Source organism: Leuresthes tenuis, unplaced genomic scaffold (assembly GCF_036924035.1).
Source record: "Leuresthes tenuis unplaced genomic scaffold, fLeuTen1.0.hap1 SCAF_10, whole genome shotgun sequence".
Taxonomy (NCBI): Eukaryota; Metazoa; Chordata; class Actinopteri; order Atheriniformes; family Atherinopsidae; genus Leuresthes; species Leuresthes tenuis.
Window position 1 is genome coordinate 26,874,306 of NW_027325364.1, and position 27,315 is coordinate 26,901,620.

The 27,315-nt window shown below is 43.6% G+C and overlaps 7 non-coding genes and 1 pseudogene across 7 annotated transcripts; 6 read left to right on the forward strand and 2 right to left on the reverse strand.

Annotated features, from left to right (window-relative positions):
• Positions 1-1,134: 1,134 nt before the first annotated feature.
• On the forward strand, positions 1,135-1,248 carry LOC140317341 (U5 spliceosomal RNA). Its single transcript, XR_011917664.1, has one exon. It is a non-coding gene; the product is annotated as a U5 spliceosomal RNA (small nuclear RNA).
• A 308-nt stretch (positions 1,249-1,556) lies between these two features.
• On the forward strand, positions 1,557-1,740 carry LOC140317093 (U2 spliceosomal RNA). The gene has a single exon (XR_011917441.1). It is a non-coding gene; the product is annotated as a U2 spliceosomal RNA (small nuclear RNA).
• Positions 1,741-4,024: 2,284 nt separating this feature from the next.
• On the forward strand, positions 4,025-4,138 carry LOC140317213 (U5 spliceosomal RNA). Its single transcript, XR_011917547.1, has one exon. It is a non-coding gene; the product is annotated as a U5 spliceosomal RNA (small nuclear RNA).
• A 316-nt stretch (positions 4,139-4,454) lies between these two features.
• Positions 4,455-4,645, forward strand: LOC140317372 (U2 spliceosomal RNA). Its single transcript, XR_011917692.1, has one exon. It is a non-coding gene; the product is annotated as a U2 spliceosomal RNA (small nuclear RNA).
• A 2,635-nt stretch (positions 4,646-7,280) lies between these two features.
• Positions 7,281-7,471, reverse strand: LOC140317384 (U2 spliceosomal RNA). The gene has a single exon (XR_011917703.1). It is a non-coding gene; the product is annotated as a U2 spliceosomal RNA (small nuclear RNA).
• A 316-nt stretch (positions 7,472-7,787) lies between these two features.
• Positions 7,788-7,914, reverse strand: LOC140317459 (U5 spliceosomal RNA; annotated as a pseudogene).
• Positions 7,915-26,583: 18,669 nt separating this feature from the next.
• On the forward strand, positions 26,584-26,697 carry LOC140317342 (U5 spliceosomal RNA). Its single transcript, XR_011917665.1, has one exon. It is a non-coding gene; the product is annotated as a U5 spliceosomal RNA (small nuclear RNA).
• Positions 26,698-27,005: 308 nt separating this feature from the next.
• LOC140317095 (U2 spliceosomal RNA) lies at positions 27,006-27,189 on the forward strand. The gene has a single exon (XR_011917442.1). It is a non-coding gene; the product is annotated as a U2 spliceosomal RNA (small nuclear RNA).
• The last annotated feature ends 126 nt before the right edge of the window (positions 27,190-27,315 follow it).

The window sequence follows — 27,315 nt, forward strand, 5'->3', positions numbered from 1 at the left end:
TGACAATCAAGTCAGCGAAACAGCGTATACACGTCAAGACACTGAATCAAGTTTGCCACAAGAACTCATAAGTTTGGCAGTATTGCTCTGCCGTCAGCAATCATACACCCATTTTATTTTCGTGAGACATGTGCAGGCACCTGTTCATCTACTGTTCTATCACTATGAATTAGTTTATCTATTATCAATAAGGATACTTCTACAACTACTATCAAAGTATGTCCAGACTTCTTATGTTGTCAGTTGCTATATATGAATAAGTGGGTAGCTACTGACAAGCATTAAGCATGTCACACAGCCCAAACATATAACATTTCAGGACACACCACACAGTTAACAACCACCGTGAAGTGTCAAAGCCCAAACATGTAACATTCAACAGGACACTTACACAAGACATTCTAATCAAACAGTCAGACAACATACAAGAACATATACCCCAGCCGGCATTGCTCCCTGCCTATTTTCCTACAGCTCACTATGTGTGCGCACACCTTTATTCACAAACTCTTCAACTTATACTCTTTTACCAAAGCTGCTACAGCTCGATTGGCCGAATACCCTTAGATCCTATTTCGGTGAATTTGACATCTGCCTTACATGTAACAGATTAGCGGTTTAGCAGTTTTAATTTAGTTTGAGTGAAGGAATTCATTTTATAGCAAAATCCGAAATCGTGAAGAACTCATGAAAGTAAGCTTATTCTCGGATTCCTGAAACTTTAGATTTGCTCTTTCTTTTACTGCAAAGTACAACGTTGTTTTTTTTTTTGTTTAAATCTTTCTAGACATGGTAAATATGAAGGACAAAGCAGTTTTAACATAGTTTGAGTGAAGGAATTCATTTTATAGATAAAATCCCAAGAGTCTGCTGAGAAAAGAGAGTGAATGCGAAGTAGACTTTAACACGGCTCTGGGAGCGAGCCGAGTGTGGGCTAACCGGGAGAATTGCTTGAAAGAAACGCGACACCGAATGAGCGGTCAGAACAAAGCCTCAATACGGTGTTCCCGTGGTGTTTTTGTTGCTGCCTTGTCGATTGCACAGGGGCAAGCGTTTCAACCAAGCAACGCTCACCATGGGGAAGGTGGCTATGGCAACTAGCCTGATGCCCTGCTCCCGCAGTGACGGATAATCGTACTCTGGTTTCTCTTCATAACATACAAGTCTTTCGCCTTTTACTAAAGACTTTCGTGGAGAGCAGCACTAATGAGTTGTTTCTATTTTTGGCAGGCTTTACCTTTGCGGGTGAAGCCCTTTCTGTCTGTGCAAAAGAAATCTTGTTACTGTGCAGAGTGACTTCTCTGAGTAGAGTCGCCTTACTTGTTGCGATTGTGCCGATGTTCGAAGCTGGAGTGCAAAGTTGTTGCTTGAATGGTGCTTGCTGGAGCATGCGGGAGTGCAAAGTTATACCATTTAAAAGGGCTGAAGAGTGCTCAGTGCAGCGGGTGGGCGGAGGTGCAACGTGACACTCTGGCCACCTATGGCCATAAAAAGAACACTGCTACAAGTGCGCATTGTGCCAGGAAGGGCCCTCGGACCTGAAACAGTGGACAGTTATCGCTTCTCGGCCTTTTGGCTAAGATCAAGTGTAGTATCTGTTCTTATCAGTTTAATGTGTCCTCTATACGAGGACTACATATTAAATGGATTTTTAAGAATAGGAGTTGAAAAAGAAGCTTGCTCCGTTCACTCCAAGCATCGACCCAGTACTGCAGTGCCGCTGGGAACGGTGCGCTCTTCTCTGCTCTTGTGAAAAAGCAAACAGCGGTGCAGGATGGAAGTTTCAGGGAGCCCAAGATGAAACTTTCTTTTAATCTGCTGAGAAAAGAGAGTGAATGTGAAGTAGACTTTAACACAGCTCTGGAAGCGAGCCGAGTGTGGGCTAACCGGGAGAATTGCTTGAAAGAAACGTGACACCGAATGAGTGGTCAGAACAAAGCCTCAATACGGTGTTCCCGTGGTGTTTGTGGCTGCCTTGTCTTTTGCACAGAGTAAAAGACAAGGCAGCCATCGAATAGGGCCCGATTGTTCCTACTTGGTCAGCCGAGGAGCAAGGGGGGGGGAGCAAGCGTCTCAACCAAGCAAATCTCACCAAGTAGGAACAATCGGGCCCTATTCGATTGCTGCAACACCTGAAAGAGATATTGATGCGAGACCCGATCAAAAGCTTTTTCAAAGTCTAAATTTAAGATGACAAGCCGGGTGTTTCTGTCTCTAGCGTAATCAATGATGTCTCGAATCAGTACGAGGCTGTCGGTGAGTTGTCTCTCTGAGATGGCATAAGCCTGGTCTGGGTGAATTACCTCCTCTAAAACAGAGGACATCCGTGTCGTTAAAACCTTGCTAAAAAGTTTACAGTCAAAGTTTAAAAGTGTGATGGGCCTCCAATTCTTTAGGTCAGTCTTATCATTTTTATCAGAAGTGAAGAAATAAATGAATGCCTATCAACAAATGTTGGATCTAAACTCTAGTGCTTCCTCTAAAATAATTTCCTTTCTCAATTTAGAAATGTGTGTGTGTAAGTCACAACACCCGTGACACCAAAACGGCTTTCTTTTCTCTACACTCTGCACTGTGAGCACACACACCAAATCAGAAAGGCTTTTTTCTCTCTTTTCTACATTATGGACTGTGGGGACACAAAACCGCTCTCTCTTTTTTTTTTTATCGTGTGCCAGGGCGTTGTCTCACGTATTAGATTGTGCTTAAGATACGAATGGGTTTTATCAGTCACATCAGAATCCATACATACTGATCCTCCCGTAATAAAATGGTCGGATCTTATCAAACACACTTTGTTTCTTGTGACAATCAAGTCAGCGAAACAGCGTATACACGTCAAGACACTGAATCAAGTTTGCCACAAGAACTCATAAGTTTGGCAGTATTGCTCTGCCGTCAGCAATCATACATCAATTTTATTTTTGTGAGACATGTGCAGGCACCTGTTCATCTACTGTTCTATCACTATGAATTAGTTTATCTATTATCAATAAGGATACTTCTACAACTACTCTATCAAAGTATGTCCGGACTTCTTACGTTGTCAGTTGCTATATATGAATAAGTGGGTAGCTACTGAGAAGCATTAAGCATGTCACACAGCCCAAACATATAACATTTCAGGACACACCACACAGTTAACAACCACAGTGAAGTGTGTCAAAGCCCAAACATGTAACATTCAACAGGACACTTACACAACACATTCAAATCAAACAGTCAGACAACATACAAGAACATATACCCCAGTCGGCATTGCTCCCTGCCTATTTTCCTACAGCTCACCATGTGTGCGCACACCTTTATTCACAAACTCTTCAACTTATACTCTTTTACCGAAGCTGCTACAGCTCGATTGGCCGAATACCGAATAATCCTAATTCGGTGAATTTGACATCTGCCTTACATGTAACAGATTAGCGGTTTAGCAGTTTTAATTTAGTTTGAGTGAAGGAATTCATTTTATAGCAAAATCCGAAATCGTGAAGAACTCATGAAAGTAAGCTTATTCTCGGATTCCTGAAACTTTAGATTTGCTATTTCTTTTACTGCAAAGTACAACGTTGTTTTTTTTGTTTAAATCTTTCAAGACATGGTAAATATGAAGGACAAAGCAGTTTTAACATAGTTTGAGTGAAGGAATTCATTTTATTGATAAAATCCCAAAAGTCTGCTGAGAAAAGAGAGTGAATGCGAAGTAGACTTTAACACGGCTCTGGGAGCGAGCCGAGTGCGGGCTAACCGGGAGAATTGCTTGAAAGAAACGCGACACCGAATGAGCGGTCAGAACAAAGCCTCAATACGGTTTTCCCGTGGTGTTTTTGTTGCTGCCTTGTCTTTTGCACAGAGTAAAAGACAAGGCAGCCATCGAATAGGGCCCGATTGTTCCTACTTGGTCAGCCGAGGAGCAAGGGGGGGGGGGGGGGGGGGGGGGCAATCGTCTCAACCAAGCAAAGCTCACCATGGGGAAGGTGGCTATGCCAACTAGCCTGATGCCCTGCTCCCGCAGTGACGGATAATCGTACTCTGGTTTCTCTTCATAACGTACAAGTCTTTCGCCTTTTACTAAAGACTTCTGTGGAGAGCAGCACTAATGAGTTGTTTCTATTTTTGGCAGGCTTTACCTTTGCGGGTGAAGCCCTTTCTGTCTGTGCAAAAGAAATCTTGTTACTGTGCAGAGTGACTTCTCTGAGTAGAGTCGCCTTACTTGTTGCGACTGTGCCGATGTTCGAAGCTGGAGTGCAAAGTTGTTGCTTGAATGGTGCTTGCTGGAGCGTGCGGGAGTGCAAAGTTATACCATTTAAAAGGGCTGAACAGTGCTCAGTGCAGCAGGTGGGCGGAGGTGCAAAGTGACACTCTGGCCACCTATGGCCATAAAAAGAACAGGGGTGTTAGCGGACAAGTGCGCATTGTGCCAGGAAGGGCCCTCGGACGTGAACCAGTGGACAGTTGTCGCTTCTCGGCCTTTTGGCTAAGATCAAGTGTAGTATCTGTTCTTATCAGTTTAATATCTGATATGTCCTCTATACGAGGACTACATATTAAATGGATTTTTAGCAATAGGAGTTGAAAAAGTAGCTTGCTCCGTTCACTCCAAGCATTGACCCCGTACTGCAGTGCCGCTGGGAACGGTGCGCTCTTCTCTACTCTTGTGAAAAAGCAAACAGCGGTGCAGGATACAAGTTTCAGGGAGCCCAAGATGAAACTTTCTTTTAGTCTGCTGAGAAAAGAGAGTGAATGCGAAGTAGACTTTAACACGGCTCTGGGAGCGAGTCGAGTGCGGGCTAACCGGGAGAATTGCTTGAAAGAAATGCCATACCAAATGAGCGGTCAGAACAAAGCCTCAATACGGTGTTCCCGTTGTGTTTTTGTTGCTGCCGCTGTTTGCTTTTTCACAAGAGCGCACCTGTTGAGGGGGGGCCTGGGGGGGCCTGGGTGATGGTGGGTCTCAGGCCCGGGCTGCTGCGACTGGTGTGACCGGGTGGTTTGTTTGTATGTTTTTTGTTGTTGTTTGTTTGTTTTTTGTAGAGGTCCTCCGGAGTGGGGTTGGGTTGAGTGGGGTGGGGCGGGATGGGTACCTTCTGGGGGTACAGTAGCTCCCAGAATATGGTCGCTGCAGGCCCCGAGCCTGGTGGACATCAGGCCCTCCTGTCCTGTGTTGGCTCCCTTTTAAAAAGTACAGAACTTAGAACAGGTCTAGTCCCTGGCTTTCGGCAGAACTGTCTTCTTTACTTTTTTTTTTTTTCCCCTTATCGTGTTCAGCATTATGGCAGCAGAATTGTAGTCTGAATACCTTTGATGCCAAACAGATTTGCTTTGCCAAGGGAAGTTTTATAAATGTAAAGCTCCCCTTGATGCCCATTTATTTATTTCTGTTTACAATATATGACATGTAATAGAACTGAACCGGACCGGGGGACAAGGAAAGAAGAAGAGGAAAGAAGAGAAAAACAGAACATACATCGCATACAACACAGCTGTGGATATAGATGACCTGAGACGACATGATAATACATCAACTGCTTAGCGACCATACTACTGGACTAATGAATGTGGTTGTGTGTGTGTGAGAACATGCAACACCCATGGCACAGGACCTACATGATAACCGTGCTTAGTTATGAGTGTATAAGCGTACAGGGCCACAATCCACAGCCCCCCCAAGCAATCAGAAGCAGGCAGAGAGGGCCACAAGACCCAGGCCACCAGCAGCCCCCACAGAGCACAGAACCCAGGAAGCCCACCGCAGGGGCAACCACGCATCCACCCAGAAGACTGCAGAGGAAGCCCCCGGAAAGAGCCCCCATAAGCATAGGGCAGAGGCCCTCCGGGAGCCAGGGGCAACAGCCCACCGACGTCGCCAGGCCCCAGCCGCCCAGACATGGGCCGTGCACTGGATCCGGGCCCCAGGAGCCCGAGCGCCCCCAAACCCCCCGACAGAGGCCCCACCCAATACCCAGGAGGGCCAAGCGCCCCAGACAGCCACACAGTGGGTCAGCGCCTGCCCCAGCACCCCTGGCCAAGTGCCCTGGGAGTCAAGACGTGCCCACAGGTGGGTGAAGTCGCGAGCAGCGGAGAGAGGCCACGCCGCCCCCCCCCATCGGGAGAAGCACAGGCAGGCCAGGCGACAGCAAGTCCAAGATCCAGGCCCAATCATTACCACACACACTTTCATGTCCCATACATCCACACGTCCTCCCTCCCTCGACTCCGCTGGGGTGTAGTGCAGCGGGCACACCAGGGGGCCAGCAGCCCCCCAGCCACCACAGACCCCAAACCAGCAGAACAATTAATTAATCCTCCTGGCCCCTCCCGCCCCGAGCAGCAACCAGGAAGCAGGGGTGTGCGAAGAAGACCCCTCCCCTCACCCTTCTGGCTCTTCAATATTTTCTAATAGTGAGCAATTAAAATTGAGGGGCAGCCAAACTTGTAGAACTGGGAGCGTGGCCCTCTGGGCAGCCTACATACCCAAAGAGCCCCGCCCACCAGATGCCACTCAGTGTAACCACCCCCCAAGACCTAATGTGTGTGTGTGAGTGTGTTTGATAAGTAGTAATGTCTAGGGTATAATTAAAACAGGGGTGGGAACTGCAGAGTGCAACTACTGCAGAGTCCACTACACCCCACCGAACACACACGCCCCCAAAACCCTTCATGTGTGAGTGTGTGCTGTGTACAGGAGCCAGAAGGGAGAATGGGGATATACACTGGGGGCAGCCAGGGACTGGCTGCAATAGGCATCCCTGCTACCAGGGAGCCAACACAGGACAGGAGGGCCTGATGTCCACCAGGCTCGGGGCCTGCAGCGACCATATTCTGGGAGCTACTGTACCCCCAGAAGGTACCCATCCCGCCCCACCCCACTCAACCCAACCCCACTCCGGAGGACCTCTACAAAAAACAAACAAACAACAACAAAAAACAAACAAACAAACCACCCGGTCACACCAGTCGCAGCAGCCCGGGCCTGAGACCCACCATCACCCAGGCCCCCCCAGAGCCCCCCTCAACAGGTGCGCTCTTGTGAAAAAGCAAACAGCGGCAGCAACAAAAACACAACGGGAACACCGTATTGAGGCTTTGTTCAGACCGCTCATTTGGTATGGCGTTTCTTTCAAGCAATTCTCCCGGTTAGCCGACACTCGGCTCGCTCCCATAGCCGGGTTAAAGTCTACATCGCATTCACTCTCTTTTCTCAGCAGACTAAAAGAAAGTTTCATCTTGGGCTCCCTGAAACTTGCATCCTGCACCGCTGTTTGCTTTTTCACAAGAGTAGAGAAGAGCGCACCGTTCCCAGCGGCACTGCAGTACGGGGTCAATGCTTGGAGTGAACGGAGCAAGCTACTTTTTCAACTCCTATTGCTAAAAATCCATTTAATATGTAGTCCTCGTATAGAGGACATATCAGATATTAAACTGATAAGAACAGATACTACACTTGATCTTAGCCAAAAGGCCGAGAAGCGACAACTGTCCACTGGTTCACGTCCGAGGGCCCTTCCTGGCACAATGCGCACTTGTCCGCTAACACCCCTGTTCTTTTTATGGCCATAGGTGGCCAGAGTGTCACTTTGCACCTCCGCCCACCCGCTGCACTGAGCACTCTTCAGCCCTTTTAAATGGTATAACTTTGCACTCCCGCACGCTCCAGCAAGCACCATTCAAGCAACAACTTTGCACTCCAGCTTCGAACATCGGCACAGTCGCAACAAGTAAGGCGACTCTACTCAGAGAAGTCACTCTGCACAGTAACAAGATTTCTTTTGCACAGACAGAAAGGGCTTCACCCGCAAAGGTAAAGCCTGCCAAAAATAGAAACAACTCATTAGTGCTGCTCTCCACAGAAGTCTTTAGTAAAAGGTGAAAGACTTGTACTTGTACGTCGGGCCCTATTCGATGGCTGCCTTGTCTTTTACTCTGTGCAAAAGACAAGGCAGCAACAAAAACACCACGGGAAAACCGTATTGAGGCTTTGTTCTGACCGCTCATTCGGTGTCGCGTTTCTTTCAAGCAATTCTCCCGGTTAGCCCGCACTCGGCTCGCTCCCAGAGCCGTGTTAAAGTCTACTTCGCATTCACTCTCTTTTCTCAGCAGACTCTTGGGATTTTATCAATAAAATGAATTCCTTCACTCAAACTATGTTAAAACTGCTTTGTCCTTCATATTTACCATGTCTTGAAAGATTTAAACAAAAAAACCAACGTTGTACTTTGCAGTAAAAGAAATAGCAAATCTAAAGTTTCAGGAATCCGAGAATAAGCTTACTTTCATGAGTTCTTCACGATTTCGGATTTTGCTATAAAATGAATTCCTTCACTCAAACTAAATTAAAACTGCTAAACCGCTAATCTGTTACATGTAAGGCAGATGTCAAATTCACCGAATTAGGATTATTCGGTATTCGGCCAATCGAGCTGTAGCAGCTTCGGTAAAAGAGTATAAGTTGAAGAGTTTGTGAATAAAGGTGTGCACACACATAGTGAGCTGTAGGAAAATAGGCAGGGAGCAATGCCGGCTGGGGTATATGTTCTTGTATGTTGTCTGACTGTTTGATTTGAATGTGTTGTGTAAGTGTCCTGTTGAATGTTACATGTTTGGGCTTTGACACTTCACGGTGGTTGTTAACTGTGTGGTGTGTCCTGAAATGTTATATGTTTGGGCTGTGTGACATGCTTAATGCTTGTCAGTAGCTACCCACTTATTCATATATAGCAACTGACAACATAAGAAGTCTGGACATACTTTGATAGTAGTTGTAGAAGTATCCTTATTGATAATAGATAAACTAATTCATAGTGATAGAACAGTAGATGAACAGGTGCCTGCACATGTCTCACGAAAATAAAATGGGTGTATGATTGCTGACGGCAGAGCAATACTGCCAAACTTATGAGTTCTTGTGGCAAACTTGATTCAGTGTCTTGACGTGTATACGCTGTTTCGCTGACTTGATTGTCACAAGAAACAAAGTGTGTTTGATAAGATCCGACCATTTTATTACGGGAGGATCAGTATGTATGGATTCTGATGTGACTGATAAACCCATTCGTATCTTAAGCATAATCTAATACGTGAGACAACACCCTGGCACACGATAAAAAAAAAAAAAGAGAGAGAGCGGTTTTGTGTCCCCACAGTCCATAATGTAGAAAAGAGAGAAAAAACCCTTTCTGATTTGGTGTGTGTGCTCATAGTGCAGAGTGTAGAGAAAAGAAAGCCGTTTTGGTGTCACGGGTGTTGTGACTTACACACACACATTTCTAAATTGAGAAAGGAAATTATTTTAGAGGAAGCACGAGAGATTAGATCCCACATTTGTTGATAGGCATTCATTTATTTCTTCACTTCTGATGAAGTTTCAACAATAAACAACAAACTTTGTATTATGAGAAAGAACCAGACCCATTCTTCAGGAATCCGAAAATAAGCTCTATTTTACGAGTTTTGCACGAATTCGGATTCTCCTATAAAACGAATTCATTAACTCAAACCAAGTTAAGACTGCTTTGTCCTTCATATTTATTCATGTCTAATCAAGTTTCAACGATAAACAACGTTGTACTTTGTAGAATGAGAAAGAACTTCTTCAGCAATAAGCATCTCTCGACATATGACGAAATACAGATTTTGCTATAAAATTAATTCCTTCTATCAGCCTGACTTAAAACTGTTTGTCCTCCTTATTTATCCACTTCAAATCAAGTTTCAACAATTAAAAAAAATTTGTAGTTTGAGAAAGAACAACTTAATCTTCAGCAATCAGTATAAAAAGAGGTGCAAATGCCAACCATACATACCTAAAAGGTGGAGCGGAAGTATTCAGCTGCAAGTAGGTGTGAATGTTCGACCATAATTTGTAAAAAGCGGGTAAGAAAAGGTTCGAATGCCCGACTATATATTAACAAAAGCGGGAGGAGAGGTCTTTGGATGAGAGTGGGTGAGAATTTCCAACCATAATCTATAAAATACGGTGAAAAAAAATATGTGAATGCCTCATAGAACACTAAAAGCGGAAGTGTTCGGCTGCAAGAAGGTGTGAATGTCCGACTATATTTGGTGAAAAGCAGGTGAAGCAAGGTCTGAATGCCCAACCTTACATCATCAAAAGCGAGATCAGAGGTGTTTGGCTGCAAGAAGGCCATAGTTTGCCAAAAGCGGGTAAGCTGCGAATGACCGACTAAATATCAACAAAAGTGGGGGCGGAGGTCTTCGGATGCAAGTGGGTGTGAATATCCCACCATACAAGTATGGTGGAGAGGAAGCTGTGAATGGCCGACCATAGTAAAAGGCGGGTGAGAGAAGGTGCGAATGTCAAACCATACATAATCAAAAAAGGGAGCGGAGGTGTTCTGCTGTAAGAAGGTGTGAATGTCCAACCATAGTTGGTAAAAAGCGGGTAAGAAAAGGTTAAAATACCCGACTGTACACAATCAATAGCGGGAGCGGAGTTGTTCGGCTACTAAAAGGTGTGAAAGTCCGACCATGGTTTGTAAAAAGCGGGTAAGAAAAGGTGCGAATGCCCGACAATGTATGATCAAAAGAGGGAGTGGAGGTTTTCGGCTGCAAGAAGGTCTGAATGTCCAACCATAATTTGTAAAAACCGGGGAAGAAAAGGCTCGAAAGCCCGACTATACACCATCAAAAGTGGGAGCGGAGGTGTTCAGCTGCAAGAAGGTGTGAATGTCTACCCATAATTACTGAAAAATGGGTAAGAAAAGGTGCGAATGCCTAACCATACATCATCAAAAGAGGGAGCGGAGGTGTTCCGCTGTAAGACGGTGTGAATGTCCGACCATAGATGGTAAAAAGCGGGTAAGAAAAGGTTAAATTACCCGACTGTACACAATCAAAAGAGGGAGCGGAGTTGTTCAGCTAAGAGAAGGTGTGAAAGTCCGACCTTGGTTTGTAAAAAGCGGGTAAGAAAAGGTTCGTATGCCCGAATATACACCATCAAAAGCGGAAGCGGAGGTGTTCGGCTGCAAGATATTGTGAACGTCCGACCAAAGTTTGTAAAAAGCAGTTAAGAAAAGGTTCGAATATCTAACCAAACATAATCAAAAGCGGGAGCAGAGCTGTTCGACTGGAAGTAGGTGTGAATGTCAGATCATAATTTGCAAAAAGCTGATGAGAAAGGGTGAGAATGCCCGACTATACACCATCAAATGCGGTAGCGGAGTTGTTCGGCTGTGAGTAGGTGTGAATCTCCAACCATAATTGCTGAAAAATGTGTTAGAAAAGGTAAAAATGCCGGTCCATACATAATCAAAATCGGGAGAGGTGGTGTTCAGCTGCAAGAAGGTCTAAATGTCCATCAATAATTGCTAGAAAACATGAAAGAAAATTTTCGAAAATCAAACCACACATGATCATAAGTGGGAGAGGAGGTGTTCAGCTGCAAGAAGGTGTGAATGTCCACCCATAATACCTGAAAAATGGGTAAAAAAAAGGTGCGAATGCCCAACCATACATCATCAAAAGCAGGAGTGCATGTGTTCGGCTACAAGAAGGTGTGAACGTCCAACCAAAGTTTGTAAAAAGCAGTTAAGAAAAGGTTCGAATATCCAACCATACATAATCAAAAGCGGGAGCAGAGCTGTTCGACTGCAAGTAGGTGTGAATGTCAGATCATAATTTGCAAAAAGCTGATGAGAAAGGGTGAGAATGCCCGACTATACACCATCAAATGCGGGAGCGGAGTTGTTCGGCTGTGAGTAGGTGTGAATCTCCGACCATAATTGCTGAAAAATGTGTTAGAAAAGGTAAGAATGCCGGTCCATACATCATCAAAAGCGAGAGAGGTTGTGTTCGGCTGCAAGTAGGTGTGAATGTCCAGCCATAATTACTCACAAACGGGTAAGAAAAGGTAGTATTGCCAGACCATATATGATCAAAACAGGGAGCGGAGGTGGTTCAGCTGCAAGAAGGTTTGAATGTCCGACTAAAGTTCAAATATATTAACAAAAGCGGGAGGAGAGGTCTTCGGATGAGAGTGGTTGAAAATTTCCAACCATAATGTATAAAATGCGGTGAAAAAAAGGTGTGATAGAACACTAAAAGGTGGAGCGGAAGTGTTCGGCTGCAAGAAGGTGTGAATGTTCGACTATATTTGGTGAAAAGCAGGTGAAGCAAGGTCTGAATGCCCAACCTTACATCATCAAAAGCGAGATCAGAGGTGTTTGGCTGCAAGAAGGCCATAGTTTGCCAAAAGCGGGTAAGGTGCGAATGTCCGACTAAATATCAACAAAATTTGGGGCGGAGGTCTTCGGATGCAAGTGGGTGTGAATGTCCGACTATATTTGGTGAAAAGCAGGTGAAGCAAGGTCTGAATGCCCAACCTTACATCATCAAAAGCGAGATCAGAGGTGTTTGGCTGCAAGAAGGCCATAGTTTGCCAAAAGCGGGTAAGGTGCGAATGACCGACTAAATATCAACAAAAGTGGGGGCGGAGGTCTTCGGATGCAAGTGGGTGTGAATATCCCACCATACAAGTATGGTGGAGAGGAAGCTGTGAATGGCCGACCATAGTAAAAGGCGGGTGAGAGAAGGTGCGAATGTCAAACCATACATAATCAAAACAGGGAGCGGAGGTGTTCTGCTGTAAGAAGGTGTGAATGTCCAACCATAGTTGGTAAAAAGCGGGTAAGAACAGGTTAAAATTCCCGACTGTACACAATCAATAGCGGGAGCGGAGTTGTTCGGCTACTAAAAGGTGTGAAAGTCCGACCATGGTTTGTAAAAAGCGGGTAAGAAAAGGTGCGAATGCCCGACAATGTATGATCAAAAGAGGGAGTGGAGGTTTTCGGCTGCAAGAAGGTCTGAATGTCCAACCATAATTTGTAAAAACCGGGGAAGAAAAGGCTCGAAAGCCCGACTATACACCATCAAAAGTGGGAGCGGAGGTGTTCAGCTGCAAGACGGTCTGAATGTCTATCAATAATTGCTAGAAAACATGAAAGAAAATTTTCGAATATCAAACTGCACATGATCATAAGCGGGAGAGGAGGTGTTCAGCTGCAAGAAGGTGTGAATGTCTACCCATAATTACTGAAAAATGGGTAAGAAAAGGTGCGAATGCCTAACCATACATCATCAAAAGAGGGAGCGGAGGTGTTCCGCTGTAAGACGGTGTGAATGTCCGACCATAGATGGTAAAAAGCGGGTAAGAAAAGGTTAAATTACCCGACTGTACACAATCAAAAGAGGGAGCGGAGTTGTTCAGCTAAGAGAAGGTGTGAAAGTCCGACCTTGGTTTGTAAAAAGCGGGTAAGAAAAGGTTCGTATGCCCGAATATACACTATCAAAACCGGAAGCGTAGGTGTTCGGCTGCAAGAAGGTGTGAACGTCCGACCAAAGTTTGTAAAAAGCAGTTAAGAAAAGGTTCGAATATCTAACCAAACATAATCAAAAGCGGGAGCAGAGCTGTTCAACTGGAAGTAGGTGTGAATGTCAGATCATAATTTGCAAAAAGCTGATGAGAAAGGGTGAGAATGCCCGACTATACATCATCAAATGCGGGAGCGGAGTTGTTCGGCTGTGAGTAGGTGTGAATCTCCGACCATAATTGCTGAAAAATGTGTTAGAAAAGGTAAAAATGCCGGTCCATACATCATCAAAATCGGGAGAGGTGGTGTTCAGCTGCAAGAAGGTCTAAATGTCCATCAATAATTGCTAGAAAACATGAAAGAAAATTTTCGAAAATCAAACCACACATGATCATAAGTGGGAGAGGAGGTGTTCAGCTGCAAGAAGGTGTGAATGTCCACCCATAATACCTGAAAAATGGGTAAAAAAAAGGTGCGAATGCCCAACCATACATCATCAAAAGCAGGAGTGCATGTGTTCGGCTACAAGAAGGTGTGAACGTCCAACCAAAGTTTGTAAAAAGCAGTTAAGAAAAGGTTCGAATATCCAACCAAACATAATCAAAAGCGGGAGCAGAGCTGTTCGACTGCAAGTAGGTGTGAATGTCAGATCATAATTTGCAAAAAGCTGATGAGAAAGGGTGAGAATGCCCGACTATACACCATCAAATGCGGGAGCGGAGTTGTTCGGCTGTGAGTAGGTGTGAATCTCCGACCATAATTGCTGAAAAATGTGTTAGAAAAGGTAAGAATGCCGGTCCATACATCATCAAAAGCGAGAGAGGTTGTGTTCGGCTGCAAGTAGGTGTGACTGTTCGACTAAAGTTTGTAAAAAGTGGGTAAGACAAGGTGCGAATGCCTGACAATGTATGATCAAAAGCGGAAGCGGAGGTGTTCAGCTGCAAGAAGGTCTACATGTCCATCAATAATTGCTAGAAAACATGAAAGAAACTTTTCCAAAATCAAACCGCACATGATCATAAGTGGGATAGGAGGTGTTCAGCTGCAAGGTGTGAATGTCCACCCATAATTCCTGAAAAATGGGCAAAAAAAAGGTGTGAATGCCCAACCATACATCATCAAAAGCAGGAGTGGAAGTGTTCGGCTACAAGAAGGTGTGAACGTCCAACCAAAATATGTAAAAAGCAGTTAAGAAAAGGTTCGAATATCCAACCAAACATAATCAAAAGCGGGAGCAGAGCTTTTCGACTGCAAGTAGGTGTGAATGTCAGATCATAATTTGCAAAAAGCTGATGAGAAAGGGTGAGAATGCCCGACTATACATCATCAAATGCGGGAGCGGAGTTGTTCGGCTGTGAGTAGGTGTGAATCTCCGACCATAATTGCTGAAAAATGTGTTAGAAAAGGTAAAAATGCCGGTCCATACATCATCAAAAGCGAGAGAGGTTGTGTTCGGCTGCAAGTAGGTGTGAATGTCCAGCCATAATTACTCACAAACGGGTAAGAAAAGGTAGTATTGCCAGACCATATATGATCAAAACAGGGAGCGGAGGTGGTTCAGCTGCAAGAAGGTTTGAATGTCTCCGACTAAAGTTCAAATATATTAAAGAAAGCGGGAGGAGAGGTCTTCGGATGAGAGTGGTTGAAAATTTCCGACCATAATGTATAAAATGCGGTGAAAAAAAGGTGTGATAGAACACTAAAAGGTGGAGCGGAAGTGTTCGGCTGCAAGAAGGTGTGAATGTCCGACTATATTTGGTGAAAAGCAGGTGAAGCAAGGTCTGAATGCCCAACCTTACATCATCAAAAGCGAGATCAGAGGTGTTTGGCTGCAAGAAGGCAATAGTTTGCCAAAAGCGGGTAAGGTGCGAATGTCCGACTAAATATCAACAAAATTTGGGGCAGAGGTCTTCGGATGCAAGTGGGTGTGAATATCCAACCATACAAGTATGGTGGAGAGGAAGCTGTGAATAGCCGACCATAGTTTGGAAAAAGCGGGTAAGAAAAGGTTTGAATACCCGAACATACACCATCAAAAGAGGGAGCGGAGGTGTTCCGCTGTACGAAGGTGTGAATGTCCGACCATAGTTGGTAAAAAGCGGGTAAGAAAAGGTTAAAATACCCGACTGTACACAATCAATAGCGGGAGCGGATGTGTTCGGCTACAAGAAGGTGTGAAAGTCCGACCATGGTTTGTAAAAAGCGGGTAAGAAAAGGTGCGAATGTCCAACAATGTATGATCAAAAGAGAGAGCGGAGGTTTTCGGATACAAGAAGGTTTGAATGTCCCACCATAGTTTGTAAAAAGCGGGTAAGAAAAGGTTCGAATGCCCGACTATACACAATCAATAGCGGGAGCGGATGTGTTCGGCTACAAGAAGGTGTGAAAGTCCGATCATGGTTTGTAAAAACCGGGAAGAAAAGGCTCGAAAGCCCGACTATACACCATCAAAAAGAAGGTTTGAATGTCCATCAATAATTGCTTTGAAACAAGAAAGTAAATTTTCGAATATCAAACCGTACATGATCATAAGCGGGAGAGGAGGTGTTCCGCTGTAAGACAGTGTGAATGTCCGACCATAGTTGGTAAAAAGCGGGTAAGAAAAGGTTAAAATACCCGACTGTACACAATCAATAGCGGGAGCGGAGTTGTTCGGCTACTAAAAGGTGTGAAAGTCCGACCCTGGTTTGTAAAAAGCGGGTAAGAAAAGGTTCGAATGCCCGAACATACACCATCAAAAGAGGGAGCGGAGGTGTTCCGCTGTAAGACGGTGTGAATGTCCGATCATAGTTGGTAAAAAGCGGGTAAGAAAAGGTTAAAATACCCGACTGTACACAATCAAAAGAGGGAGCGGAGTTGTTCAGCTAAGAGAAGGTGTGAAAGTCCGAAAATGGTTTGTAAAAAGCGGGTAAGAAAAGGTTCGTATGCCCGAATATACACTATCAAAACCGGAAGCGTAGGTGTTCGGCTGCAAGAAGGTGTGAACGTCCGACCAAAGTTTGTAAAAAAGCAGTTAAGAAAAGGTTCGAATATCTAACCAAACATAATCAAAAGCGGGAGCAGAGCTGTTCGACTGCAAGTAGGTGTGAATGTCAGAGAATAATTTGCAAAAAGCTGATGAAAAAGGGTGAGAAATCCCGACTATACACCATCAAATGCGGTAGCGGAGTTGTTCGGCTGTGAGTAGGTGTGATTCTCCAACCATAATTGCTGAAAAAAGTGTTAGAAAAGGTAAGAATGCCGGTCCATACATCATCAAAAGCGGGAGAGGTGGTGTTCGGCTGCAAGTAGGTGTGAATGTCCATTAATAATTGCTTTAAAACATGAAAGAAAATTTTCGAATATCAAACCTTACATGATCATTAGCGGGAGAGGAGGTGTTCAGCTGCAAGAAGATGTGAATATCCACCCATAATTACTGAAAAATGGGTAGGAAAAGATGCGAATGTCCAACCATAAATTATCAAAAGCAGGAGTGGAGTTGTTCAGCTACAAGAAGGTATGAAAGTCCAACCATGGTTTGTAAAAAGCGGGTAAGAGAAGGTTCGAATACCCGAATATATACCATCAAAAGCGGAAGCGGGGGTGTTCGGCTGCAAGAAGGTGTGAACGTCCGACCAAAGTTTGTAAAAAGCAGTTAAGAAAAGGTTTGAATACCCAACCGAACATAATCAAAAGCGGGAGCAGAGCTGTTCGACTGCAAGTAGGTGTGAATGTCAGATCATAATTGCTGAAAAATGTGATAGAAAAGACTAGAATGCCGGACAATACATCATGAAAAAAGCGGGAGAGATTGTTTTTCGGCTGCAAGTAGATGTGAATGTCCAGCCATAATTACTCACAAACGGGGGAAGAAAAGGTAGTATTTCCAGACCACACATGATCAAAACAGGGAGCGGAGGTTTTCGGCTGCAAGGTCTGAATGTCCAACCGTAATTTGTAAAAATCGGGGAAGAAAAGGCTCGAAAGCCCAACTATACACCATCAAAAGCGGGAGCAGAGGTGTTCAGGTGCAAGAAGGTCTGAATGTCCGACCAATAATTACTGAAAAATGGGTAAGAAAAGGTGCGAATGCCAAATCATACATCATCAAAAGCAGGAGCGGATGTGTTCGGCTACAAGAAGGTTTGAATGTCCAACCATAGTAAGTAATAGGTGGGTAAGAAAAGGCTCGAATGCCCGACTATACACCATCAAAAGCGGAAGCGGAGGTGTTCGGCTGCAAGACGGTGTGAACGTCCGACCAAAGTTTGTAAAAAGCATTAAGAAAATGTTCGAATATCCAACCAAACATAATCAAAAGCGGGAGCAGAGCTGTTCGACTGCAAGTAGGTGTGAATATCAGATCATAATTTGCAAAAAGCTGACGAGAAAGGGTGAGAATGCCCGACTATACACTATCAAATGTGGGAGCGGAGGTGTTCGTCTGTGAGTAGGTGTGAATGTCCGACCATAATTGCTGAAAAATGTGTTAGAAAAGGTAAGAATGCCGGACCATATATCATCAAAAGCGGGAGAGGTTGTGTTCGGCTGCAAGAAGGTGTGAATGTCCAGCCATAATTACTCACAAATGGGTAAGAAAAGGTACTATTGCCAGACCATATATGATCAAAACAGGGAGCGGAGGTGGTTCAGCTGCAAGAAGGTTTGAATGTCCGACTAAAGTTTGTAAAAAGCGGGTAAGACAAGGTGTGAATGCCCGACAATGTATGATCAAAAGAGGAGCGGAGGTTTTCGGCTGCAAGAAGGTCTGAATGTCCACCCATAATTACTGAAAAATGGGTAAGAAAAGGTGCGAAAGCCCAACCGCACATGATCATAAGTGGATGAGAAGGTAGTAAGTAGTGCAAGTAGGTGTGAATCTAAGATCATAATTTGTAAAAAGCGGGTAAGAAAAGGTAAGAATGCCCAACCATAAATTATCAAAAGCGGCAGCAGAGTTTCGGCTGGTATTTATCAATGTCTAGATAGATTTCAACAAAAAACAACGTTGTACTTTGCAGTAAAAGAAAGTGCAAATCAAAAGTTTTAGGAATCCAAGAATAAGCTTATTTTCATGAGTTCTGCACGATTTCGGATTTTATGTATAAAATGAATTTCTTCACGCAAACTAAGTTAACACTGCTTTGTCCTTCATATGTACCCATTTCTACATATATTTCAAGCATAAACTTCCTCATACTACCCTGAATGAGAAAGAGCCACACTTGTGATTAAGCCATACCTCCCTTTTGAGGAGTTCTGCATGATTTGGGATTTTATCTATAAAATTAATTCCTTCACTCAAACTATGTTAAAACGGCTTTTACCTTCATATTTATCAATGTCTCAATAGATTTAAGCAAAAAAACAACGTTGTACTTTGCAATAAAAGAAAGAGCAAATCAAAAGTTTTAGGAATCCGAGAATAAGCTTATTTTCATGAGTTCTGCACGATTTCGGATTTTATGTATAAAATTAATTCATTCACTTAAACCAAGTTAAAACTGCTTTTTCCTTCATATTTATCAATGTCTAGATCGACTTCAACAAAGAACAACATTGTATTTTGCAGTAGAAGAAAGAGCAAAACTGAAGGATCAGGAATCCGAGAATAAGCTTCTTTTCATACGTTCTGCATGATTTGGGATTTTATGTATAAAATGAATTCCTTCTCTCAAACTAAGTTAACACTGCTTTGTCCTTCATATGTACCCATTTCTACATATATTTCAAGCATAAACTTCCTCATACTACCCTGAATGAGAAAGAACCACACTTGTGATTAAGCCATACGCCCCTTTTGAGGAGTTCTGCATGATTTGGGATTTTTTTCTATAAAATCAATTCCTTCACTCAAACTATGTTAAAACGGCTTTTACCTTCATATTTATCAATGTCTCGATAGATTTAAACAAAAAAACAACGTTGTACTTTGCAGTAAAAGAAAGAGCCAATCAAAAGTTTTAGGAATCCGAGAATAAGCTTATTTTCATGAGTTCTGCACGATTTCGGATTTTATGTATAAAATGAATTCATTCACTCAAACCAAGTTAAAACTGCTTTTTCCTTCATATTTATCAATGTCTAGATCGACTTCAACAAAGAACAACACTGTATTTTGCAGTAGAAGAAAGAGCAACACTGAAGGATCAGGAATCCGAGAATAAGCTTATTTTCTTATGGGCAAGTGGGAACTGCTTTGTCCTTCATATTTATCAATGTGTAGATGGATTTCAACTTCTTCTACTGCATCTTCTTCACACCTTCTTGTAGCCGAACACTTCCGCTCCCGCTATTGATTGTGTACAGTCGGGTATTTTAACCTTTTCTTACCCGCTTTTTACCAACTATGGTCGGACATTCACACCGTCTTACAGCGGAACACCTCCGCTCCCGCTTTTTATGGTGTATAGTCGGGCATTCGAACCTTTTCTTACCCGCTATTTACAAACTATGGTAGGACATTCAAACCGTGTATCCGTAAACCTCCGCTCTCTCTTTTGATCATACATTTTCGGACATTCGCACCTTTTCTTACCCGCTTTTTACAAACCATGGTCGGACTGTCACACCTTCTTGTAGCCGAACACATCCGCTCCCACTATTGATTGTGTACAGTCGGGTATTTTAACCTTTTCTTACCCGCTTTTTAGCCAAACAACTCTGATCTTGCTTTTGATGATGTAAGGTTGGGCATTCAGACCTTGCTTCACCTGCTTTTCACCAAATATAGTCGGACATTCACACCTTCTTGCAGCCGAACACTTCCGCTCCACCTTTTAGTGTTCTATCACACCTTTTTTTTCACCGCATTTTATACATTTTGGTTGGAAATTTTCAACCAATTTCATCCGAAGACCTCTCCTCCCGCTTTTGTTAATATATTTGAACTTTAGTTTGACATTCAAACCTTCTTGCAGCTGAACCACCTCCGCTCCCTGTTTTGATCATATATGGTCTGGCAATACTACCTTTTCTTACCCGTTTGTGAGTAATTATGGCTGGACATTCACACCTACTTGCAGCCGAACACAACCTCTCTCGCTTTTGATGATGTATGGACCGGCATTTTTACCTTTTCTAACACATTTTTCAGCAATTATGGTCGGAGATTCACACCTACTCACAGCCGAACAACTCCGCTCCCGCATTTGATGATGTATAGTCGGGCATTCTCACCCTTTCTCATCAGCTTTTTGCAAATTATGATCTGACATTCACACCTACTTGCAGTCGAACAGCTCTGCTCCCGCTTTTGATTATGTTTGGTTGGATATTCGAACCTTTTCTTAACTTCTTTTTACATATTTTGGTTGGACGTTCACACCTTCTTGTAGCTGAACACTTCCACTCCTGCTTTTGATGATGTATGGTTGGGCATTCACACCTTTTTTTTGCCCATTTTTCAGGAATTATGGGTGGACATTCACACCTTGCAGCTGAACACCTCCTATCCCACTTATGATCATGTGCGGTTTGATTTTCGAAAAGTTTCTTTCATGTTTTCTAGCAATTATTGATGGACATGTAGACCTTCTTGCAGCTGAACACCTCCGCTCCCGCTTTTGATCATACATTGTCAGGCATTCGCACTTTGTCTTACCCACTTTTTACAAACTTTAGTCGAACAGTCACACCTTTTTGCAGCCGAACACCATCTCTACCGCTTTTGATGATGTATGGTCCAGCATTCTTACCTTTTCTAACACATTCTTCAGCAATTATGGTCGGACATTCACACCTACTCAGAGCCGAACACCTCCGCTCCCGCATTTGATGGTCTATAGTCGGGCATTCTACAGCGGAAAAGACTCATTCTTATGTTTGGTTAGATATTCGAACCTTTTCTTAACTGCTTTTTACAACCTTTGGTCGGACGTTCAGACCTTCTTGCAGCCGAACACCTCCGCTTCCGCTTTTGATGGTGTATATTCGGGCATACGAACCTTTTCTTACCCGCTTTTTACAAACCAAGGTCGGACTTTCACACCTTCTCTTAGCTGAACAACTCCGCTCCCTCTTTTGATTGTGTACAGTCGGGTAATTTAACCTTTTCTTACCCGCTTTTTACCAACTATTGTTGGACATTCACACCGTCTTACAGCGGAACACCTCCGCTCCCTCTTTTGATGGTGTATGTTCGGGCACTCGAACCTTTTCTTACCCGCTTTTTACAAACTATGGTCAGACATTCAAACCTTCTTGTAGCGGAACACATCCACTCCTGCTTTTGATGATGGGTATTCAAACCTACTTGTTGCCCGCTTTTCATTAATTATGGGTGGACATACACACCTTGTCGCAGCCAAACACCTCCGCTCCCTGTTTTGATCATGTATGATTGGACATTCGCACCTTTTCTCACCCGCTTTTTACTATGGTCGGCCATTCACAGCTTCCTCTCCACCATACTTGTATGGTGGGATATTCACACCCACTTGCATCCGAAGACCTCCGCCCCCACTTTTGTTGATATTTAGTCGGTCATTCGCAGCTTACCCGCTTTTGGCAAACTATGGCCTTCTTGCAGCCAAACACCTCTGATCTCGTTTTTGATGATGTAAGGTTGGGCATTCAGACCTTGCTTCACCTGCTTTTCACCAAATATAGTCGAACAGTCACACCTTCTTGCAGCCGAACACTTCTGCTCCACCTTTTAGTGTTCTATGGGGTATTCACACCTTTTTTTTCACCGCATTTTATTGATTATGGTTGGAAATTCTCACCCACTCTTATCCGAAGACCTCTCCTCCTGCTTTTGTTAATATATAGTCGGGCATTCAAACCTTTTCTTACCCGCTTTTTACAAATTATGGTCGAACATTCACACCTACTTGCAGCCGAACACCTCCGCTCCCGCTTTTGATGGTGTATAGTCGGGCTTTCGAGCCTTTTCTTCCCCGCTTTTTATAAACTTTAGTCAGACATTCACACCTTGCAGCTGAACCACCTCCGCTCCCTGTTTTGATAATGTATGGTCTGGCAATACTACCTTTTCTTACCGGTTTGTGAGTAATTATGGCTGGACATTCACACATACTTGCAGCCGAACACCACTTTTCCAGCTTTTGATGATGTATGGTCCGGCATTCTAGTCTTTTCTAACACATTTTTCAGCAATTATGGTTTGACATTCACACCTACTCACAGCCGAACACTTCCGCTCCCGCATTTGATGGTGTATAGTCGGGCATTCTCACCCTTTCTCATCAGCTTTTTGCAAATTATGATCTGACATTCACACCTACTTGCAGTCGAACAGCTCTGCTCCCGCTTTTGATTATGTTTGGTTGGATATTCGAAACTTTTCTTCACTGCTTTTTACAAACTTTGGTTGGACGTTCACACCTTCTTGCAGCCGAACACCTCCGCTTCCGCTTTTGATGGTGTATATTCGGGCATACGAACCTTTTCTTACCCGCTTTTTACAAACCAAGGTCGGACTTTCACACCTTCTCTTAGCTGAACAACTCCGCTCCCTCTTTTGATTGTGTACAGTCGGGTAATTTAACCTTTTCTTACCCGCTTTTTACCATCTATGGTCGGACATTCACACCGTCTTACAGCGGAACACCTCCGCTCCCTCTTTTGATGATGTATGGTTAGGCATTCGCACCTTCTCTTACCCATTTTTCAGTAATTATGGGTAGACATTCACACCTTCTTGCATTTGAACACCTCCTCTCCCGCTTATGATCATGTGCGGTTTGATTTTCGAAAATTCTCTTCCATGTTTTCTAGCAATTATTGATGGACATTCAGACCGTCTTGCAGCTGAACACCTCCGCTCCAGCTGTTGATGGTGTATAGTCGGGATTTCGAGCCTTTTCTTCCCCGATTTTTACAAATTATGGATGGACATTCAGACCTTCTTTCAGCCGAAAACCTCCGCTCCCTCTTTTGATCATACATTGTCGGGCATTCGCACCTTTTCTTACCAGCTTTTTACAATTCATGGTCGGACTTTCACACCTTTTAGTAGCGGAACAACTCTGCTCCCGCTATTGATTGTGTACAATAGGGTATTTTAACCTTTTCTTACCTGCTTTTTGCCAATTATGGTTGGACATTCACACCTTCTTACAGCGGAACACCTCCGCTCCCTCCTTTGATGGTGTATGTTCGGGCATTCGAACCTTTTCTTACCCGCTTTTTACAAACTATGGTCAGACATTCAAACCTTCTTGTAGCCGAACACATCCACTCCTGCTTTTGATGATGGGTATTCAAACCTACTTGTTGCCCGCTTTTCATTAATTATGGGTGGACATACACACCTTGTCGCAGCCAAACACCTCCGCTCCCTGTTAGGATCATGTATGGTTGGGCATTCGTACCTTTTCTTACCCATTTTGCAGTAATTATGGGTGGACATTCACACCTTCATGCATTTGAACACCTCCTCTCCCGCTTATGATCATGTGCGGTTTGATTTTCGAAAATTCTCTTCCATGTTTTCTAGCAATTATTGATGGACATTCAGACCTTCTTGCAGCTGAACACCTCCGCTCCAGCTGTTGATGGTGTATAGTCGGGCTTTCGAGCCTTTTCTTCCCAGATTTTTACAAAATATGGATGGACATTCAGACCTTGTTTCAGCCGAAAACCTCCGCTCCCTCCTTTGATCATACATTGTCGGGCATTCGCACCTTTTCTTACCCGCTTTTTACAAACCATGGTCGGACTTTCACACCTTTTAGTAGCGGAACAACTCTGCTCCCGCTATTGATTGTGTACAATCGGGTATTTTAACCTTTTCTTACCTCCTTTTTGCCAACTATGGTCGGACATTCACACCTTCTTACAGCGGAACACGGAACACCTCCGCTCCCTCCTTTGATGGTGTATGTTCGGGCATTCGAACCTTTTCTTACCCGCTTTTTACAAACTATGGTCAGACATTCACACCTTCTTGCAGCCGAACACTTCCGCTCTACCTTTTAGTGTTCTATGGGGTATTCACACCTTTTTTTTCACCGCATTTTATAGATTATGGTTGTAAATTCTCACCCACTCTTATCCGAAGACCTCTCCTCCTGCTTTGGTTAATATATAGTCGGGCATTCGAACCTTTTCTTACCCGCTTTTTACAAATTATGGTCGAACATTCACACCTACTTGCAGCCGAACACCTCCGCTCCCGCTTTTGATGGTGTATAGTCGGGCTTTCGAGCCTTTTCTTCCCCGGTTTTTACAAATTATGGTTGGACATTCAGACCTTGCAGCCGAAAACCTCCGCTCCCTCTTTTGATCATACATCGTCAGGCATTCGCACCTACTTGCAGCCGAATACTTCCGCTCCACCTTTTAGTGATGTATGGTTGGCATTTGCACCTTTTCTTACCCTTTCTTACCCTACTGATTGCTTAAGATTAAGTTGTTTTTTCTCAAACTACAACATTTTTTTAATTGTTGAAACTTGATTTGAAGTGGATAAATAAGGAGGACAAACAGTTTTGAGTCAGGCTGATAGAAGGAATTAATTTTATAGCAAAATCTGTATTTCGTCATATGTCGAGAGATGCTTATTGCTGAAGAAGTACAAAGTACAACGTTGTTTATCGTTGAAACTTGATTAGACATGAATAAATATGAAGGACAAAGCAGTCTTAACTTGGTTAGAGTTAAGGTTTTATAGGAGAATCCGAATTCGTGCATAACTCGTAAAATAGAGCTTATTTTCGGATTCCTGAAGAATGAGTCTGGTTCTTTCTCATAATACAAAGTTTGTTGTTTATTGTTGAAACTTCATCAGAAGTGAAGAAATAAATGAATGCCTATCAACAAATGTGGGATCTAAACTCTAGTGCTTCCTCTAAAATTTCTCAATTCAGAAATGTGTGTGTGTAAGTTACAACACCCGTGACACCAAAACGGCTTTCTTTTCTCTCTTTTCTCTACACTCTGCACTGTGAGAACACACACCAAATCAGAAAGGCTTTTTTCTCTCTTTTCTACATTATGGACTGTGGGGACACAAAACCGCTCTCTCTTTTTTTTTTTTGATTGTGTGCCAGGGCGTTGTCTCACGTATTAGATTATGCTTACGATACGAATGGGTTTATCAGTCACATCAGAATCCATACATACTGATCCTCCCGTAATAAAATGGTCGGATCTTATCAAACACACTTTGTTTCTTGTGACAATCAAGTCAGCGAAACAGCGTATACACGTCAAGACACTGAATCAAGTTTGCCACAAGAACTCATAAGTTTGGCAGTATTGCTCTGCCGTCAGCAATCATACACCCATTTTATTTTCGTGAGACATGTGCAGGCACCTGTTCATCTACTGTTCTATCACTATGAATTAGTTTATCTATTATCAATAAGGATACTTCTACAACTACTATCAAAGTATGTCCAGACTTCTTATGTTGTCAGTTGCTATATATGAATAAGTGGGTAGCTACTGACAAGCATTAAGCATGTCACACAGCCCAAACATATAACATTTCAGGACACACCACACAGTTAACAACCACCGTGAAGTGTCAAAGCCCAAACATGTAACATTCAACAGGACACTTACACAAGACATTCTAATCAAACAGTCAGACAACATACAAGAACATATACCCCAGCCGGCATTGCTCCCTGCCTATTTTCCTACAGCTCACTATGTGTGCGCACACCTTTATTCACAAACTCTTCAACTTATACTCTTTTACCAAAGCTGCTACAGCTCGATTGGCCGAATACCCTTAGATCCTATTTCGGTGAATTTGACATCTGCCTTACATGTAACAGATTAGCGGTTTAGCAGTTTTAATTTAGTTTGAGTGAAGGAATTCATTTTATAGCAAAATCCGAAATCGTGAAGAACTCATGAAAGTAAGCTTATTCTCGGATTCCTGAAACTTTAGATTTGCTCTTTCTTTTACTGCAAAGTACAACGTTGTTTTTTTTTTGTTTAAATCTTTCTAGACATGGTAAATATGAAGGACAAAGCAGTTTTAACATAGTTTGAGTGAAGGAATTCATTTTATAGATAAAATCCCAAGAGTCTGCTGAGAAAAGAGAGTGAATGCGAAGTAGACTTTAACACGGCTCTGGGAGCGAGCCGAGTGTGGGCTAACCGGGAGAATTGCTTGAAAGAAACGCGACACCGAATGAGCGGTCAGAACAAAGCCTCAATACGGTGTTCCCGTGGTGTTTTTGTTGCTGCCTTGTCGATTGCACAGGGGCAAGCGTTTCAACCAAGCAACGCTCACCATGGGGAAGGTGGCTATGGCAACTAGCCTGATGCCCTGCTCCCGCAGTGACGGATAATCGTACTCTGGTTTCTCTTCATAACATACAAGTCTTTCGCCTTTTACTAAAGACTTTCGTGGAGAGCAGCACTAATGAGTTGTTTCTATTTTTGGCAGGCTTTACCTTTGCGGGTGAAGCCCTTTCTGTCTGTGCAAAAGAAATCTTGTTACTGTGCAGAGTGACTTCTCTGAGTAGAGTCGCCTTACTTGTTGCGATTGTGCCGATGTTCGAAGCTGGAGTGCAAAGTTGTTGCTTGAATGGTGCTTGCTGGAGCATGCGGGAGTGCAAAGTTATACCATTTAAAAGGGCTGAAGAGTGCTCAGTGCAGCGGGTGGGCGGAGGTGCAACGTGACACTCTGGCCACCTATGGCCATAAAAAGAACACTGCTACAAGTGCGCATTGTGCCAGCAAGGGCCCTCGGACCTGAAACAGTGGACAGTTATCGCTTCTCGGCCTTTTGGCTAAGATCAAGTGTAGTATCTGTTCTTATCAGTTTAATGTGTCCTCTATACGAGGACTACATATTAAATGGATTTTTAAGAATAGGAGTTGAAAAAGAAGCTTGCTCCGTTCACTCCAAGCATCGACCCAGTACTGCAGTGCCGCTGGGAACGGTGCGCTCTTCTCTGCTCTTGTGAAAAAGCAAACAGCGGTGCAGGATGGAAGTTTCAGGGAGCCCAAGATGAAACTTTCTTTTAATCTGCTGAGAAAAGAGAGTGAATGCGAAGTAGACTTTAACACAGCTCTGGAA